The sequence below is a fragment of the Tyto alba genome, unplaced genomic scaffold (genome assembly GCF_018691265.1).
Source record: "Tyto alba isolate M040663 unplaced genomic scaffold, T.alba_DEE_v4.0 Super-Scaffold_7, whole genome shotgun sequence".
In the NCBI taxonomy this organism is placed as follows: domain Eukaryota; kingdom Metazoa; phylum Chordata; class Aves; order Strigiformes; family Tytonidae; genus Tyto; species Tyto alba.
The window spans coordinates 14,565,372-14,584,246 of record NW_024881328.1 but is presented as its reverse complement, the minus strand read 5'-3'; the positions used below and the strand labels follow the sequence as shown (position 1 = coordinate 14,584,246).

The window sequence follows — 18,875 nt, the reverse complement described above, 5'->3', positions numbered from 1 at the left end:
CATCACCACTGGATAAACAAGCATTGATAATACCAGCATCCGTTTAATAAATATTATATTATAAAGAATTTTTCTTCTACTATCCTCTTAAATAGAACAAGTTTCTGAAATTGAAAGTCCAGTAACAAAGGGCACAAACAAAACTGGCAGCAAAATGTTTCTATTTAAACAATAGAGCTATAAGAGCAACACCCTGTTGTACGGCTCAGTAGTAGGGTACTGACAAATACCAAAACATAAAATGGCCAATCACTAAACTGCTTTAATACAATGAAGTTCCCCAAAATCCAAGTCATTAAACCAAAAGCCAATACAGAAGCTTGAAAATGATGGTAAACTATAATATATCACTCATGGGTGGCCTTAATGCTGAATCTGGGATGAATTACATGAAAAAATTCACAGGAAATTTTTAACATAAAAAGAAATCTGAAAGGCAAGCACAATGACTGCCATAACAGAGAATTCAGCAATTCCAAACACAACATAAAAATGTTGTGTACTTGAAGGCTGTGCTAAATTTTCCTCTGAGAGTGTTTTATGGGTTTATAACAGAATCAAAAATATCCTGACAACTTGAGAGAAAAATGAGTGACTTATTAGACCAATTGATAAAGCTGGAAAGAACAGACAAGCTTGCAGGCATGCAGGTGCTTCTTTGGATCTGAAATAGAAACAGTGAACTTCAAAGCTAGATTCAGGTTAAGAACAATTGTACTGAGTTAGGACATCTGCTTTGCTTCAAATGCTTATTAATTTATTTTGTAAAGGCTGTAAATGATGACCTGGGAAATAAATTTATAATAATATAGCCCTGTAAATGGATTATTATTTCTAAAGCAGGCTTGCAATTAGAAAGGGATGTAAAGAGTAAAACTTACCCCAGCAAATCTGTACAAAATCACATTGACTTTCCATGAGATTTACAAGCCTGTTTGCTTACATTGCTTTAGAAAATATTAATTGGATTCCTAAGTCACTTAGGTGCTTTAGAAGATTTTACTTTTGCTGAAAAAGGCAATAAATGAGTTGGGGTACTGCCAAGGAGTGGATACACATGGGTCCTTGTTGCTTACTCAAACCCAGCTGTGGCTGCAGAGCCAGCTATGCTGGGGACTGGTGTGTTTGCCTGAACAGACCCAATAACGAGCTCAAAGCTTGAGATCTGACATAAGCCCAGACAACACCAGGCAACATTAAGCATTGCTCTGAGGTGGCTCAGCTGTAACACATCTCTTAAGCTAGTCCTAGTAATGATTTTTAAATGCCTATCAGCTATTAGTTGACTTGTACTGTGCAACAAGAGGGGTTTTTAACTCTTTCATTTCATAGAGTATCACGGTGGATATTTACATTTCCATATAAAGGTTTGTTTATTGAATTCATTCAGAATTGTTTTCTAAGTTTGTAATTTGTATTTATTGAAACTTTTCAATGAAGAGCGTAGAGAAGGTGAAGCAGAAAAGTGATTTTCTGTTATTGGCCACTCAGGAATTTTTAAGCTGTTACTTTTTCAATCATCTACAGCAGTTTCCTTGTTTTTAGAATGAGCACATGATATCATATCCTGAGCCCTTCCCTTTTCTTGCAGCTTTCTGAGGCACTAGGAGGAGTCCAGCTACAGTCATTGTGTAAATTGGCCTGTAATACGGTAGTGGAGCTGCTTCTGCCATCATCTGCCTGCCTGCCTTATTCATACCCCTTAAGAAATTGCTGCTCTAGGACGAACAACCCTTTGAACACAGTGAGTATCAGCAATCAATCTATCTAGCTTGTAAAGTTGTATCAGAGAAAGATCGCTTCTCTATGTATTTACATGTATGTGCAGTTAGGGACACAAATACAAGTGAAAGGAGAACTCGCTGTCATTATCCATCACTGAAGTGAGAAGAGAAAGGAGATTCCTGGCCCAGCTGGGGTGAGAAAAGGGAAAGCAGCAACGCGGGAGGCTCTGGGGTGTAGAGACTGGATTAAAGGTGTGGGCTAGGTGTAGGAAAGGACCAAGTTACTGTGGGAGGCAACATACACATTTGCTGTGAACAAACAGGAAAAAAACAGTTGCTAAAATGTGTGCACAAACAGCTGTGCATGAGCACATGGCGTTGTATTAATGCCAGATGACAAGCACCTCTTGTTTATTCTTAATCTTACTTGACTTAATGAATGCAATAGTACTAGCTAGTAATAAACAAAATAAAAGGAGAATAAAAGAACTAGTTTTCTGCGCTAATCTCCACTCATCCCTAAATCATACAGGCCAAGCAAACATTAACAGTGAGTCATTGATTCTTTTTAGTATAACTACATAACCCAAGGTGGTGGTGTTATTTTTGCACTTCTCCATCTCGGTCTTCAGCTCTGAAACACAGAGCTAAAGGCTCTGCCATTCTTGGTGGAGGGCCTAAGCTTTTGTCTAGATGTCTCTTCAATGCTAATTTAGTAGAAACTTGTTAGCTATACCAGTAATATATTTACAGTTATATTTATGGTGTATGAATAACTTAGTATGATCCCAAATTTGCAGTGTAAAAAATATTACAATGGAAGTAAATAATCAGCTTTCATTTATATCTACCAAATGATATTGTAGATGTTATTTATTAACCTAGAATGTTGCTTTTAAATGGATAGAACATCTAAACTTTCCTGTGCATGTTGCTCTGGTAGAGTACCAAACACCAGCTTCATTCCAAAGCTGTAAAATACTTATGAACATGCTTTACATAAAGGCCTCACTCTGTTTTGAATGGTACCGACAGAAAGCAGCAACGATATTTTTGTTAATATTTAAGATAACAATAACTGGCTTCAGAAATGTGCAAATAAGTTGTGTCCTTTCCCCAAACCATCTTTGGTGAGGCAAGCAACTGTACAGGAAACACATAACCTTCAAATATGTTACTGATCACAATACTTTATCCATGTTTCCTTTGCTCACTATGGTTTTGATCAGCTCACTCATAGGGTCACAGCATAATGTTAGTAAAAATCATTGCTTTTTGTTACCTGCTAAACTACACTGTGAGGTAAAAACCCCTCTTCAGTTAGAAGTTGCTGGACCCTCTTCTGTTGCTGATATACCTAATTTTATGACAGAACAATCCTGCCATTTTCTACAACACAGATATGACGAGAATAGAAGGATGCTAAAGTTGTGCTCATGTGCTGCTCGGTCTAGCCTCAATAGCATCAAGATTTCTGTACTAGAGGTGACCACCATCAGTCCACCTACTCCAGGGTTCTGCCTCTGACAGCGACATGTACTAGGTGCTTCTGATATAGTTGCAAGTAAGTCCAGAGTGATCAGCTGTCAAACAGGCTTCACAGGAGAATTCATTTAAATGCATGTCAGCTATAAGTTGACTTGTACTGTGCAACATGAGGGGGTTTTAACTTTCATTTCATAGAATATCACAGTGGATATTCACATTTCTGTATAAATGTTTAGGGTTTTTTTAATTCACTGAGATCTTGGTTCCAACGATGTCATGTAGCAAAGAGCTCAGTAAAAACTGTGAGTTTTTAAAGAAACATTATTTCCTTTCTCCAGATTTAAATCTACTGCCTTTCACTTTCTGTAGATGTAAATTTGCTTATACATCACAGGGAAGAAAAACTCACCTTTGTCTTTTAATTGTGTGCTCTACTGAAGAATGATGATATATTTTTATTCTTAGTTATAGTTTGGTCTGTCTAGTTTGTAGCTATGCTTTTTTTCAATTTATAAACTCATTTCAAGGGCTTCACCCACAGTTTTTCCTGTAGTTAATTATTTTGTTGTCATGCTTAAAAAATTCAAAGATGAAAGGGATGTGAGTTTCCTTTATAGAAACCACCCAGCTCTGCTCTTGTATCCTGTTTATATATGTGTTTAATAATAAATTTTCCACCACCTTACATCCAAGAAATGTTAGGTGTGCAGCAAATGTTTAATTAATTGATCTCACAAACAACTTGTGAGGTAGGTTCCCTCATTCTACAGGTGAGACAGAGAGTGAGACAGTTAAATTAAGTGACTTGCTTAATATCACACAGTGAGTCAGTGCTAACGCTGAAAATAGAGTTTATGTTTTCTGGTTCCTTGCCCTGTATTTGAATCATCAGGTCAGACTTAACTCTGAAGTTGAATGAACTCCTTAAATTACTAAAATAATTGTTCTCAATTTCATGTTGGAGTATTATGTTTTAATGACCTAAGCAGCTGAAATACTTGCAAAAGTTTTCCCTGATTAGGACTATTTTAATCTTTCTTGTTCAAATATTGCTTCAGATTTTGGCTGAATATGTTTTGTTTACAGTAATCCCAAACTTCAAAAATACAGTCAAGCAGCTCTCCACAAAAAAAAAACACAAGAAACTCGCTTAAAACTCATAGCAATCTCTTTGCTGTCAATGTAGCAATGCTCTTTTTCATACACTGAACAGCCGTTCCACTTAATAATACCCATGGATTTAATTAATGGAGCACAGTAAAATTATTGCCCCACAGAAAGCAAAAGATAGACTGCTGATTATGCTGTCATAGCTAAATGAAAATGTAGCCTGAAGCACAAAAGAGCAATTGCGTCTTAAGAAATATCTGCTTAGAAGTGCAGTTCTGAACTATATGCTGTGTCATCTCTGAATAAACTGGTACATAAAGAGGTGCAATCCTTGAAAACATGTTCAAATGAATAGTACCTGTGTTCAGGCTGATGGTATGCTTCGGCAGCTTTATAGCTTTTCTGAGTATAGTCCACATATTTGTTTATGCTGATAGGACATATGTAAATTTTTCCAATCCTCCCTGTCTTAACTGGTTGATAGTGTTCTTCAGTATAGGAAAGAGTAAATGGCCCAGAAAATATGTACATAGGCATAAGACTGAAAGAGGCTCAGGAGAGGGAATGAAGAAATAACATTACCATGGCTTGCTCCTTGATAAACCTGGATATAGACACAGCTGCCTGTCACACAGTCTTATACAATGCTTTGTATCCTATAGTATTTTTGGTGTGTGTGAGACAAGCAGCACAAGGCTGTGGTCAGCTGCAAGATTTTTGTAAAGACTTTTGCCATATATAATGATTAGGGCATTGCTGTGCAAGCAGCCTTCTAACTTAGTTGCAATTTAACAACAAAATACCTTAAAAATGTGACTGTTTCATTGCTGAATTCAAATAAAGCTGCTCGGTGATAAGATCTGTCAGTAAGCATTGGCATGCTGTATTTATGGAAACCACTCTAAAGTAATTTAATATGTTGTACTTGAAGAGAGGAGTCATATCTTGCCTACTGAATTGGGGGCTAGACAGAAGGTCCCAGGTAACAAGCCAAGAAGAGATGTTCCCCTCCGGGGTCAATACTTCTAATTAACCATGTTGATTTCCTTTTGGGTTTATCTTCTCTTTAAAATGTTAACCGTGAGCATATTTTAAACTTTGCCACTAGGGCTCTGTCATTAGTGATCAACTATCCAATATTGGTCAGAGTACTGCTCCAACTTTGTCTTCAGAGTTAGAGACTTAAGTGTTTTTCTCTCAGACTTCAGAAAATGGCCTGATGCCAAGTGATGAGCAGTTTGCAAGACAGTACTGTGTCTGCACCCACCTATTAGGGCTAGAGATGCTGCCTTCCAAAGGGGTTTTTGAAAACCAGGCAGTAGTTGTCCAGTATAAAGTGGACAAAGAAGACATGTCTGTGACTTTCGTAGAGTTTGAAACCAAACCCAAGAAAGCAAATGCAGATAATTGAAAATATTTCTGTGGCTCTTCACTCATGTCTTCTTTTATCCTAATAATAGTTCCTGTTATTAACCCATTCCAATGAATGGTAATAATGTTTGAGAAGCTGAAAATTTTAATCAAACATTAGATAATATTTTTGAGAAAAGAGGGTTTGAAAATATAATGTGCCTAGGTATTCTCTTCCAGATTGGGAATAGAAAGAAGACTTTGTGATCTGTGTGTCTGATCAAAACTAACAAAAACAGTAGAAACAAAATACGTGCACATACAGTTCATGGGCAGAGAATCCTTTTCAGCAATGATTCAGCTAATAGGTATGAAGAATGAGTCATCTTGAGAAAATTAGTAATTGCTTGTGGATAATCCGAATGAGAATGGTTTATACATTAATATGTATAATATTGGTCAGTATCATATTTGAGAAGAGCTCTGACAAATTATGGGCCTTGAATGTTGGATGTAGAGAGTTATGCTTGCATCATCTATTACTGAAGAGAATAGAAAACGAGCCATCCTTTATGATTAAATAGACATCATGCTATTTTACATAATTAACCTTGTTTAAGATCCTGCTTTCAGTGAAAACCTCAATGTGTCCTGCCTACCTTAGCAATCACATTATTAGTCACTGTTCTTTAATAGGTCTATCGCAGCCTTGTTCTGTTGATTCAGCACAGAAAGAAAACATTTTAGGAATGTCAGTTCTTCAAGCAGTAGGGATTATAGGCATGGTAACAGTACATGTTTGTGAAAGGCATATGCTGTCTGCCTTCATTCTCCATACAACAGCAAGTGGGAAACTGAGGTACAGCCATAGTGCTACTCTGAAGATTTAATATAATGAATATGTTATTATGTAGATTTGATTCACAGAATTGAGAAAACATTTGTGGTAATATGGTTCTTATACATTAGATTCAGAAAATTAAATGGAAAAGAAAGTGAAAAGAAATGCATAATGAGGAGGTTGGCCAGTTCAGTTCCATTATGCAAACACAGTGAAAGGTACAAAGGTAAGGAATTCCACAAGTAACAACAAAAAAAAAATGCAATATCAGTTACCTTAAATTATATTAATTCTAAAAGGTGGAGTTAGCAACGCAGGCAAGGTACATTTTTTCCAGCATTCCTTATTATGTGTTAATCATGGCACTGTAAAGATCCAGAAGTCTTGGATCATGCAACTCGCAAAATACCACTAGAATGTTTCTTGCTGGAACTAGGTACAGCAAAGCAAATACAAGCTGCAACTCTAAATATGGGGAAGGACTTCCCTGTTCAATAAACCAAGCAGTTTCTGCTGAAACTAGTTTTGCCTGAGGACTAATTTGTGGTTCCAAGTGTCTTTCAGTGCTGACAGCTGAAGAAGGTAGCTCTGGGCCAGATTGTAAAGTTTGCTCCTTGCTCTAATGGGCGGATGTGTTTAATTAACCTTTGTTTCTGCAGCAGCAGACATTCTGGCAAGCTGTAGGAATGCTGAAGGAGGGAAATCTAAACAGCAGTGAACCTAAGCACATTCTATACATCTAGTACTAGGTAAAGAATGTTAATGTAGACAAATACTGTTTCCTAGGAGATAGGTTGGTATAAGCAACTTCTGCAAAAGAAACTTAACACGGTTCCCCCTGTAGGGCTCCCCCCATTAATTTCACATGACCCAGCTATGGTCCCATGCCCTTGGGACTCTTGCCTCTCATGTCTAGTTAAAGACTGGGCACAGGTCTTCAACTGGGGGTCACAAAAGCACATATTCAAGGTGGAAATATTCTGCTTGGTATCTCTTAAATAGAGTTAGCCTTGCTGCCTGTTCCATGTCCAGTAGTGACTTCTCCAGACACCACAGCTTGGACAGACCCTTCTCAGAGCTTCCTGTAAAGTGCAGGTTTATAGCTAATTCTTCAGAAGGCATATGACAAGTCTAATGCAAAGCAGATATCCTTTGCATTAAGTTGCTGAAGGCACTGTTTTTCACTTGAAAAACTAAAGCACTGTAGATTACAATTCATACAACAAACTCCCCGACCACACTGTCCCTTGGCCCTAATCTTTCACTAAAAAATTACCAACTTTGCATGAGTGTTTTGAAAGCATGCAAATTAGAGCTTATCTCCTCTGACCTTCATCAGCTCTGCTGCCACAATAGGATCATTGTTTCCTATCTCCTCCCCTTAGTAAGCAGCACTCCCCATTCCTCTCACTTCCTTTCCAGCCTAAACCTTTCCATTCGAGAAACTTTTTAAAGCTCTGCTTTGTCATCTAGTTTACTACTGTGATCTAAATGCCAATCTCCTTCAGTCCTGGCTGTCACAGTCTGAGTCAGCCAAGACCCTGTTTCTACTCAAAAGGCACCTTTTACTTTTGAGTGATGGACATTCCTTCTACTCTTGTAGTCTTACAAGCAAGGAATATTCCCAAATGACAGAAACATTTAGGTTACAGCATTTTTTCTTACTAAAACTACACTGTAGCTACACAGTATCAATCACAATCATAAACAGTACTTTTCCCACCTCAGCACTGTGATACAGAAAACTCTTCCCTTCATAATACTGTGCAACTATCTCCCCATTGCTACAGTACATAGGAACTACTGTTAAGGCTGCAGTTAAATGACTAATCCTAATCCCATGCTTTGTCCACTGGGTTTCTGTTCCAGAATGGAGAGTTGAGACAACAAATGAGGTAACCAAGGAAAAATAAAACCGGCTACAGTTGTCAGGATTATGAGTTCAATATAATTCTTCAGCTTGTTCATACTGGTCTTTGTCTCTTTCTTGTAAGGACTGATGACTCCAAAAGCCATAAACTATGTGTTAAATTCTTGGGTGATGACAATTTCCTTTATAATGTTGCCCAGTGTCTGGGATTATAGAGATAGGATCATGTAGGCCTGCTACAATCAGAGAGTGTCCTCCTATTGCAAAGAGAAGGTTTGCACAAAGACTGAGGCTTGAATTAAGAGTCTTTATGTCCACATACAGACGGTGATTTCCAAAAGCTCTTAGCGTTGGCCAATCTCACATCACAGTCAGTGGATGTAGTCAGGCTGATGCATTACTTTTGAAAATTCTTCACCAGCATGGTTCAACATGCAGCCCACTGGCCAAATCTGGTCTGCAGGATCTTCTGTCTGGCCTGAACCGCCTTTTCTATGGAAATTCCAAAGAGCAAGCTTCTGACTCATCCCAAAGAGAAGGAAAGGAGGAAGGATGATTCTTGCCCGTGCTTCTGAGAGGTGGGCAAGAGCAGCTCCCGGATACAGATGAGTAGTTGTAGTGCTTCTGTCTGAATGAGTTTTGGGTGCTTGGATGTGTGAAATAAAGCAGTCCTACAAAGCCTGCTGCCTTATCTCCTTGTTAGGCCGGTAAGAACAGCAGCACTCCTCCACCACTGCTATTCTCATTTGCTGCTTGTTGGGGAGGGGTGACACATACAGTGGGGAGGAAGGGACAGTAGTGTTCCCCTGCAGCCTATTGCTCCCCTCAGCCTCCCCCTCAAGCCTGCTTCACTGTCCAAGTCTGAATGTGTGAATGGGAGGAGGCATGAAATCACAGTCCTGAGCTGCTATTGATTGTCATCTCAGTGGCCTGTCCTTAAACTGGGATCTGACTCATGCAGCCTCTGGGGCTTGACTATCCTATTAATACAGTTACTGTTGCTGTAAGTATCACTGGGAAGGAATGCATGACAATACCTTTCTTCATATTTGTATTCTTTGTGTTGTATTTGTGTCTCTCTTTTCTTTGGCCATCTGCATGTGATGCATGACTGGATTTCCTTGCACAACTGTAGGAATTATGATTTTCTTGTAATTATGGAAATACTTTCAGTAAGTGTGAATTCTGTGTGCATACGAGGATACACGATCTTTCAGGCTTTTAATTCAAGTGAGTACATTCCTCAGATTTTGGGTCCTGTCTGCCTTCAGTACAGGAAGTGTAGTGCTGATGGGGACTGAAAAGAAGTTGCTCTTCCTTGGAGTTGATAGCGAAGTTCATTTGTCAGTAGGAAGAGGCCCCATTCTGGGCTAATATGAAGATTAAAAGCCAATAGAAAGAATTACAATATCAGATTAACTTTAACATAATCTAAGTATGAATTATCAAAACTGAGAGGTCTCACTTAAATACAAGTTGAAATAATTACTTTAGCTTCAGGGAGACTGTCTAAGTAATTGAGATTGATGTAAATCTCATCTGAAACTTCTGCTTGAGGAAAAGTACTACTGGATGTGTCCATGGCTTGGTTTCAGCACATGCAATCAGTTACAATACAGGGGAAAGCTACATTAATTTTCAGTCAAGCTAAAAGGGTACCTCTCCTGATTTTGATAGATGGCAGTTAATTACATCTTCTCTCTTTGGAAGAAGTATACATTTCTTTCTTTTGTTAGCATGTCTGATAATGGCAGGGGATTTTTCTGAGGGTAGTCTTGGAACAAAACTGCAGCTCCAGGCACTCTGTAAGAAGCCAAATACAAGGGAAGGGTGGAGTGAAGTTGCTGTTTGATAATAGGAATAATCTACAAGCAAGTTTCCTTATCTCTCTTCAATACTTGTTTTTCAGAAAGTGACTGTGATGAAAAGGCAGGAGCTATTATTCTCTGCTGTAAATTCTTTTCTGATAAGTCTTTTGGAAAAAATCACAATGCTATCTTCATTCAAATCCTTCCTAAAATGCATTTCTTCCATAAAGTGTTTCTATGCTAATCCACTAGGCGTTGCTATTTACATCTTTAAAAGAAACAGAGTACTTAACCTGGACTGATTGTAGATTATGAATTACTAAATGCACGCATGCCCCATAGGAAAGTCCATGGGAAGAATCTATTGCCTCCTGGCAGTAGATTTTTGTACTATGTTTTTATTTCTTATTGTTGACTGTAATCTCTACAGGGAAGGGGCATTTGTCTTTATGCACCTATGAGGCATCATAGATGTCTGTAACTTTATGCAAATTAGTGAAGATCAAGGAGGAAACAAGAAGCAATTTTACAATACAAATTAGCTTTGCCTGGAATAGCAGTCAAATTCGACTCTGTCATCCCAATGTAAATCCAGATTTGGTGCTGAAGTCACTGGAATGGAATATGGTCATAGTTCTTGATACAAAGAAGATTGAAGGGGAGAGAAGGCGAGTAATGCTGAATCTAATAGATTCATTCCCATTATCTTAGACTATGTAAACATTAAATAACCCTAGTTTTCTCTTCAGGAGATGCTGACTCTATGCTGCCTTGTGCTGTAGGCTCCTAATATAACTCATAAATGCACACCTGCTATTTAACAGCGTATAAAACAGGGGTTCTCAAACAAGACACTATACTAGTCAGGTCACAATAGTTCCAAATGAGGTCACAAGCTACATGAAATTCAACTGGATCATGTATTTATGCTAGTATTTGGAGTTGCATTAATTCTTGCTTTACAATAGCAATTTTTTGTAATGACAAATTTGGGAACTGCTGTGTTTTGCTCCATGAAAAATTGGGTGGAGAGACTATTTCCTCTGAGTCATCAGTTGGAAAAGTCCATTATTACAGGGGTGAAACATGTGAACATGACAGCTAGAATTGAAAAAAACCCCTACAACAGTGAACATATTCATACCTATTGATGCAGCATATTTCAAACCCAAAGGTGTCAACACTATTGCTTTCCAAAATTGTAATCTATATGTCGGAAATATTATGTTGCTATAATAATTAACATAACAAAGTTAACTATAGGTCAGTCCTTCACAACCAAAATACACTCACCGCTAGGTAAAATATGGCAGTTATTTATGCATGATATACAACACATGAGAAGAAAGAAATAAGATTATTACATCCATCAGAAAGGGTTGTACCACTTTTTATTTTAACCGTGTGTGCATATCTGTGCTGAAATCTGGCAAGGAAGCCCTGCCAGTAAAGGCAGGGGATATTGTAGAGGCAGCAAGCTGGGAGCTGGGAAGGAAGGCAATGCTTCCTGATGCTCATTAGCAAGCTCAGAGGAAGGAAAGCATCCTGCCTCGTCATGCTAAATCAGCTAGAGAGTCCCTATTAACACAGCAAATCCCTTACCCATCCTTGTTTATGCAGAAGGATATTCAGATTTGCTTAGGAAAGAGAAGCCATGATTTTGTACATGGGTGTGTGTCCTGGCTTGGGCTGGAATAGAGTTAATGTTCCTTTTTGGTAACGAATAGTGCTGTGTTTTAGATTCAGCATTGGGTTTGGTATGAGAAGAATGCTGATAGCACACTGATGTTTTCAGCTGCTACTGAGATTTCAAGGACTCTCCAACTCCCCATGTCCTTCCTGTGTGCAAGTCCACAAGAAGCAGGGAGGGAGCACAGCCAGAGCACCAGACCCAAATTGGCAAATGAAATATTCCATATCATGGAACGCCATGCTCACTATATAGAGGAGGGGTGGTCGGGAAGGGGCTCTCTCTCTCTCTCTCTCTCTCTCGCTTTTGGGATTGCGATTGCGGGATCTTGGTATTTCAGGATCGCTAGCTGGGAACGGACTGGGTATTGGTCAGCGGGTGGTGAGCAATTGTATTGTGCATTGACGGTTTATATTTTCTATTGCTGTCATTGTTTTCATTTTATTACCATTTCTATCTCAACCTGAGAGTCTCCCTTTACCTCTCCAATTCCCTCCCCCATTCCCAGGTGCAGGGGGAGGGTGGGTGAGCCACTGCGGGGTGGTTGGCTGCTGACCAGCCTCAAACCACGACAGTGTGCAAAGTGCCTACTGAACTTCACTCTCCCATACTGTGACTTCCTAATTTGCTCAAGGGAGATATAAGATTAAGAACCTGAGGACTTACCTGTCATTGTTTTGTCTCCATTTATCAAGTACACTTGGCCAGTTTTAAACTTTTTATGTTATGCCTTGACTTAAATATTTGAACCTTCATCCTTTCAGCTGCACAACTACTGTGTACCTTTTGTTAACTTGTGAATTTCAGACATATTTAGTGTGACTAAATAGGAGAGTTTGAAAAACAGTGGTCTGTCTTTATACATAGAACTGCCCTATCCCCTGAGCCAAGGCAATTTGATTCTGACCTTGGAAGGGGCATCAGGTTCAGTCTCTTGTGCCCTAGTAGTCCTTCACTTCTTGTCTAGAAGTTGCCAGTTCCACCGGCAATTTAGTAATATTAATACTTTCAAGAACCAACCACTGTTAACTACATAGTTTATTGTCTTAACTGTTTACTAGTGGATTTGGCTTTCTTACAGCATTTAGACAAATTGACACAAATGGCAGCTTAAATGACAGATTTAGAGCTGTCATCCTCATGGGGTGACTCCACAGACAAGTTATTATCAGCAACATTAAATTGCAAAAGCACTCATAAAACCTCTGTTAAACAATATAAATTTAAATTGTTATATGCTCAAACCAATGTAAATAACAAATCATATAGATCAGAGTACATTAAAAAAAAAAAACACCAAACCAAACAGAAACCCCCAAAAATACCACCAAAAAAAATAAAGCAATACAAAAAACCCCAACCCCTAAAACCTCAGAAAGGAAAAACATACAAAGAAGAATGCTGACATTAGGCTAAATTCCCAGGCTATGTTTCATTACTATTACTGTTACCATTTACAAGGACTTTCAGTGCAGTTCTGGTATTTGTCCCCTTGGTGTTTATAACTCCAAATATTACATTCTTAACTGTCATGTTCTTTGCTAAACTTTCTCTCTTAAAAGTTTCTTAGTCCACACTATTTCTGGTCAGATTTGAATGAGCAAAGCAGAACATTTCCTGTCCTTGGGGGGATGAGTCTCTTCTGGATATTAGGAGTCTGTGTCAGCACTAACAGGATGCAGACCAGAAAGCTATGCATTTTATTAACAGGAACTAGAACAAGAGTGGCAAAATTTTGGCAGAACCAGAATGAAATGTTTGCACACAGAACAGAATAAGAACTGGAAATTAAACTTTTTTTACATAACTAAAATAAAGCTGCCAACAAACTAGTTTGGTAGATATGGAAATCATCAGGAGCTTATGAGAAAAGCTTACGCTCAAAAACGAGGATTTGAATGAAAGCTTTAGCTGCCTAACGAACTGGAGCTGTGTCTCTGGCATGCTGAAAAAGGCTGCTTTGGTGAATTGAGGATACAGTTTGGTGAGTTACATCCTGGAGCAACAAGCCATTGATACTCTACTGACAAATGAATAGTCAAAAATTTGGAATCTAACAAAAATGAAGCTAGAATTAATATTGGTCAATAAGAATAAAAATTTACTCAAATTATCATGCTGGAACATAAAGCACGCTTCTCAGGGAGCTAACAGTACACATGAACCAAAATACAAATAGGAAGTAACTCTGTGGTGTGGATCTAAAATAGGACCATGAATAGCCACAAGTGTAATGCCATCTAATGTATCATAGCTCTGTCTGCTGGTCAGCACTTCCTAATCTGGATTTGCATGTTTTCATACCTCTTCTAGAAGCAACTCAATAGTCTCCCCACAATCCAAACCTGTGTTAGAGCAAGCTTGATTGTTTGAAATGTGCTAGATGAACTAGGGATATGTGTCAAAAAAAGCTAACAGACATTTTATTGGTCAGCTTTACAGGCTGGTCTTCCTGTTAATTATGGATTTCTACTGCATGAAGTCTCTAACAGGGATAGGTGAGCATGGTCCTCCATTAGCTGGCCAGAAAAGCATAGAAAGCCTTATTTTTTCCATAGCTAAAAGGAACATATATTTAGCTTGAGGGATATAGAAACCATCTGTTCTGAAAAATAAATTCCACAGCCTTTTTCATTGCTGATTTGTGATTGTGAGATCTGTAAAATCATGCAGTATCCTCCTTTATGACAGCTGCGTATTTATTACAACTAATGTGGTAAGGGGAGCAGCTCTTTTATTATAAGCTTTTAAGAGGGGGGAGGATGAAAGTTGCTGGTGAAATTGATGCTGTAGATGCAGCAACCAAGGACAAAGCACAGCAATCACACCTACATGTTTTTACTCTTGTGGCTTTTGGGAACTGACAGGAAAGATTACTTTTGATTTATACCTGTCTAAGAAGCAAGACCTGATAATTAGCAGGTAGCTCACCGCTGTCATGCAACAGCTATGTCAAAAGCCACCAGTTAAACTACAAGGCAGAATAGGAGTCACCCCAAGAGAACAGTTTTAAACCAACCTGGAAGATTCTGGTGTGAAACAGTGTGTTTCCCATAGCCATTGAATAAATCTCATTTTCTTTTAACTAGAATAAAATTATGTATCTGAGGTCTTTTAAGGCCCTCTGAAATCATATACAGTGATTCCTATCTATTAATGTAGTTAATAAATTCTTCTAACATAGGTATTAGTCCTAGGTGAATATTTTACTTCTATTTGCAAAAAAGTGCCCCATCAGAGCTTTTGAATTTCTTTCATGCTGCAGTCTTTACCTGCTTCTACTTTTTTAACTGCATTGTTTGCATGACAATATCTAAGAAACAAAACTTCCATAAAGATGCATAGCACCTTAATGACAGAAAAGCTAACTATAGCTTAGCATAATGAAAATTTTTGTAAGAATCACAGCTCTCTCTAGGCAATGATTTCCAGAAAGGATTTTAAAGATGAGCTCACTTTTAGCCAGTTGTTAAAGATGAGCCCTGAAGTTTAAGGAAATTTGAACTCTACAAGCAGAGTAGTGCTGCAACTCTTTCTGCCATGATTCAGACTGTATTTAGAAATGGCAGTTTAGACTTATCTCCGTTAATTTCATACAACAAAGTAAGAAAGTACAAATCAGCTTAGTGGGAAAGGAACTGAGTTTTACCATCTTTTCCTGAATTGAAAGCTTCCCAAATTATCCCCAGAAAACCCTTGAAGCGGTTTAAGAAAAGCCACAGGGAAACTGTTGCTGAGCCTTCAGTGCTGAGAAGTCAAAGGAGCCCAGCTGATCCAAACAAAGGATTCTTTACATGATAATCAAAAGAGAGATTCAGCAGGTGGCCACATTGCTTAGTCTCTGTGAAAAGAAACTGAAAAGACAGAACTACATCAAGCTGAATCTAGCATGGACGTGACATGACTATTGCATTTTGCATTTGACATAATGGATATCTTGAGCCACAATGGCCAAATCCATAGCATTTTTGCTTTCCAAAGAGCATGAAGGACTGCCCTTTCTTGGAAGGAAGTGGCAGCTGCCACAAGACTGTAATAATATCTCAGACTTCCTCTCTGTAAAGATCTGTTCTAAATTTACAAGAAAACAACTTATTGGGTTTTGTCTTGACATTTGTCAAGAAAAGATAAATTGTTAAACATTTTGGACCTTCCATTTGCTTTGCCTGTTCCCAGCTATTTACCTGTCTCATAGCTGTCCTAAGTGTCTTACATCCTAAAATAATTATGACTGTTAAATGGAAGAGCTAAGATCACAAACATTATCATCTACCCCTCTCTTAAGACTTTTGGCAAAAGGACCAGGAAAACTTTGGGGAAAGTAACATCTTAAGCCGTTACAGTAAGATTCAGGAACACTGTCAGATCCCTTCTCTGGGTGTAATCTATGCAAGTCAGCAAGATCAGTGGGAAGCTGATAGGAAATGACATAGGAAGACAACATCTTGTAAATCCTGCCATTTTCCATAAATTGAAAGAGAGAAGGAAGGAGAAAGTAGCAGTCTTTTCTTTCAAATCACAGGAAGAAGATGCATCCTTTGTATGCGAGGTCTTAGGGGATACAACATCTCTCTAGCATGTAGTGAACCAGACATCAACTTCCTCCTCTTCTGAGGTGATCTGAGCCCATATCTAGTAGGAAAATATCCCAAATAGCAAGCCAAAGGCTCTTATGCTAGGTAAGGTGTATATTTAGTCCTTGTTGAAGCTGATCCATTTTGCATGGAATACTGTTCTCTAAACCAGAGACAATACAAGCAAGAGTTATCTATCTTGTCTAATGGTTACAGCACGCACTGAACAGTCCCTGCTCCCATATAGATGTCACAATTTGTATTGACTACAATGGTGGCATCTGTGCCTTCATAGTTCTAGCTTCCGTGGGCAGACTTACTTATCTGCTTGGCATTGTCCATTTATTTCTAGGAACCAGGCATGCTTATGGGACAGTATAACTGACTAATGCTAGTTTTTAACCTTATCAGTTAACTTACAGTGACCCACATTATAGTTTAAGCTTGAGGTTTGCAGACTGAAGTCATCTGTTGATCTACAGAAGGGAGAAAAACATTATTTTTTCCCTTATACTGTGTATATGCAAATACCACCCATTATCTGCAGAAACCAGTTCTTAAGGGAGTTTGCTTCCTTTTTCTGTTCAACTGAAATAATGATGATCCCAATGCTTCAATATGAAGTTGATTTTTACACTGTACAAACTGTCCTGAGACCACCAACTCATTTGGCGTGAGGCACCAAACACCTCACTTATGGCAACTCAGATTTCTCAGCTGGCACTAAGAGTTTTCAGAATAGTCTCCCTAACTGACCAGTTTTCATCACTTCTCTAATTCCAGTAGTATAATTGTTACTGTCCAAAGCTAAGTGCAAAGAACAAATAATCAAATGACAATGAAAACAGCAAGGAAAAAATCACCATAAAATCCAGTGACCAGAGACAGCAATGTTTCAGGTGGTTTTGCTTAGAATCAGACCACTAGTTTCTGGGCTAATTCTACTTTTTCTGTTTTGAAAGATTCCATGTTAATTCTGATGCATTGTGCACTGCTTCTGGAGAACAGAAAGATAATATTATGGGCCGCCTTCTCCATTATCTGACCATTTCTGTAGTGATTTAAATCTGTACCAATTGCAATTTAGCATTTTGCAGATGTTTTCACAGACAGGATTTGGTAGGGAAGAAAAAAGGTAGAGGAAAAGCAGGCCTTGCATGTCTTATGACCTGGTTTTAATTCCATTTAAAATGTTAGTGAACTATTGCATAGAAAAAGAAGAGCCTTGAAAAAGAACAAGGCTTATAAGGGAAATAAATATAGCTACATGAGACAGATCAAACCAATTAAATTTTTGCTACTGAAGGTCTGATCAGAAAAAATGAAGCTAAAGCTCTGTTGTTGTCCTTCAAGGAATCCAGCTTGAGGATGAAATTCATGCCTGAATACAGAGAAGCAATTTTGAAAAGTCAAAGTATGATTTATTCTCTTACAGGTTGTGTAAAGCTTCTTACTAAAGACCTCAAATTTATACAAAGGTGGTTTGTATGATTAACGGCAACCGTAGTTCTCAAGGACTCTTAGAAGATATAGACACAGCTGGGGCTTGTTTCTAACTGTAAATTTTATTTTTTCATTCTGAATAGATGAAACTTCTTAAATTAATTTCTTCAGAATTTGCATTAGAGACACACATGATCCAGCAGTAGTACAGGTGCAAATTTGCAGTATATGATATACACAGATTCTGCTCTCATCCATGATAATGTCAAATCAAGTAAACAAGTTTTGAGAAACCCAAGATATAACACTGTTCAATAAACTGTAGTTATTCAAAAAATGTCCAAAAAAAAGCCATTCTTTGGCCATTCTGCTCTAGGGCAGGAAATCTATAACACAGCTTGTAAGGTCTTAAAACATGTCCCTGCAATGAAAGGGAAAAAGACAAGACCAAATGAAAGAAAATGCTCACTGCTTTCCAGCAAGCAATTTCTTTTAGGCTGCAACTATCAGATGAATTTAGGATTTCAGTTATTTATTTTGAGGAGATTAGTTTAGGTAGAAGCGTGGGTGGATTTGCTTGTGAGTACATAATGCAGTTCTCTTGTGCTGTAAATGAGTGTAGCTCCAATGAAATTTGTGAAAAAGCAGCATTTCTGACCCTTAAGTATGATTTTAGTTGTGCCTAATCACAATGGCTTCAACTTTTAAAATCAAAATATATATGTACACATATATATGTCTACTCAAAGGTTCTTTTCTCCTTATATTGCACCTTTGCTTGCTAACATTACCTACAGTATCAGAAGTCTCAACTCAGAACTTCTCGGCTCTTGATAATTATTTCAGTTTTTATTTTAATGTGGTGCTTTTGTTTTATTTTTATGGTTTTCCAGCAATAAATAATAATGAAATAACAAAACTTGAGGATTGAAGAGAAGCTTAGGCTGTGGGCTTTCAGTGTCTGACAGAGTCCCATA

The 18,875-nt window shown here is 38.1% G+C and overlaps 1 protein-coding gene across 1 annotated transcript in view; it reads left to right on the top strand.

The window, feature by feature from the left end:
• The first annotated feature begins 1,609 nt into the window (after positions 1-1,609).
• The window catches only part of RALB (RAS like proto-oncogene B), a 49,586-nt gene continuing 32,320 nt past the window's right edge, over positions 1,610-18,875 (top strand). Inside the window, exon 1 of the mRNA XM_032991608.2 lies at positions 1,610-1,744. The gene's annotated coding sequence lies outside the window, so the exon portion shown is untranslated. The remainder of the gene's footprint in view (positions 1,745-18,875) is intronic.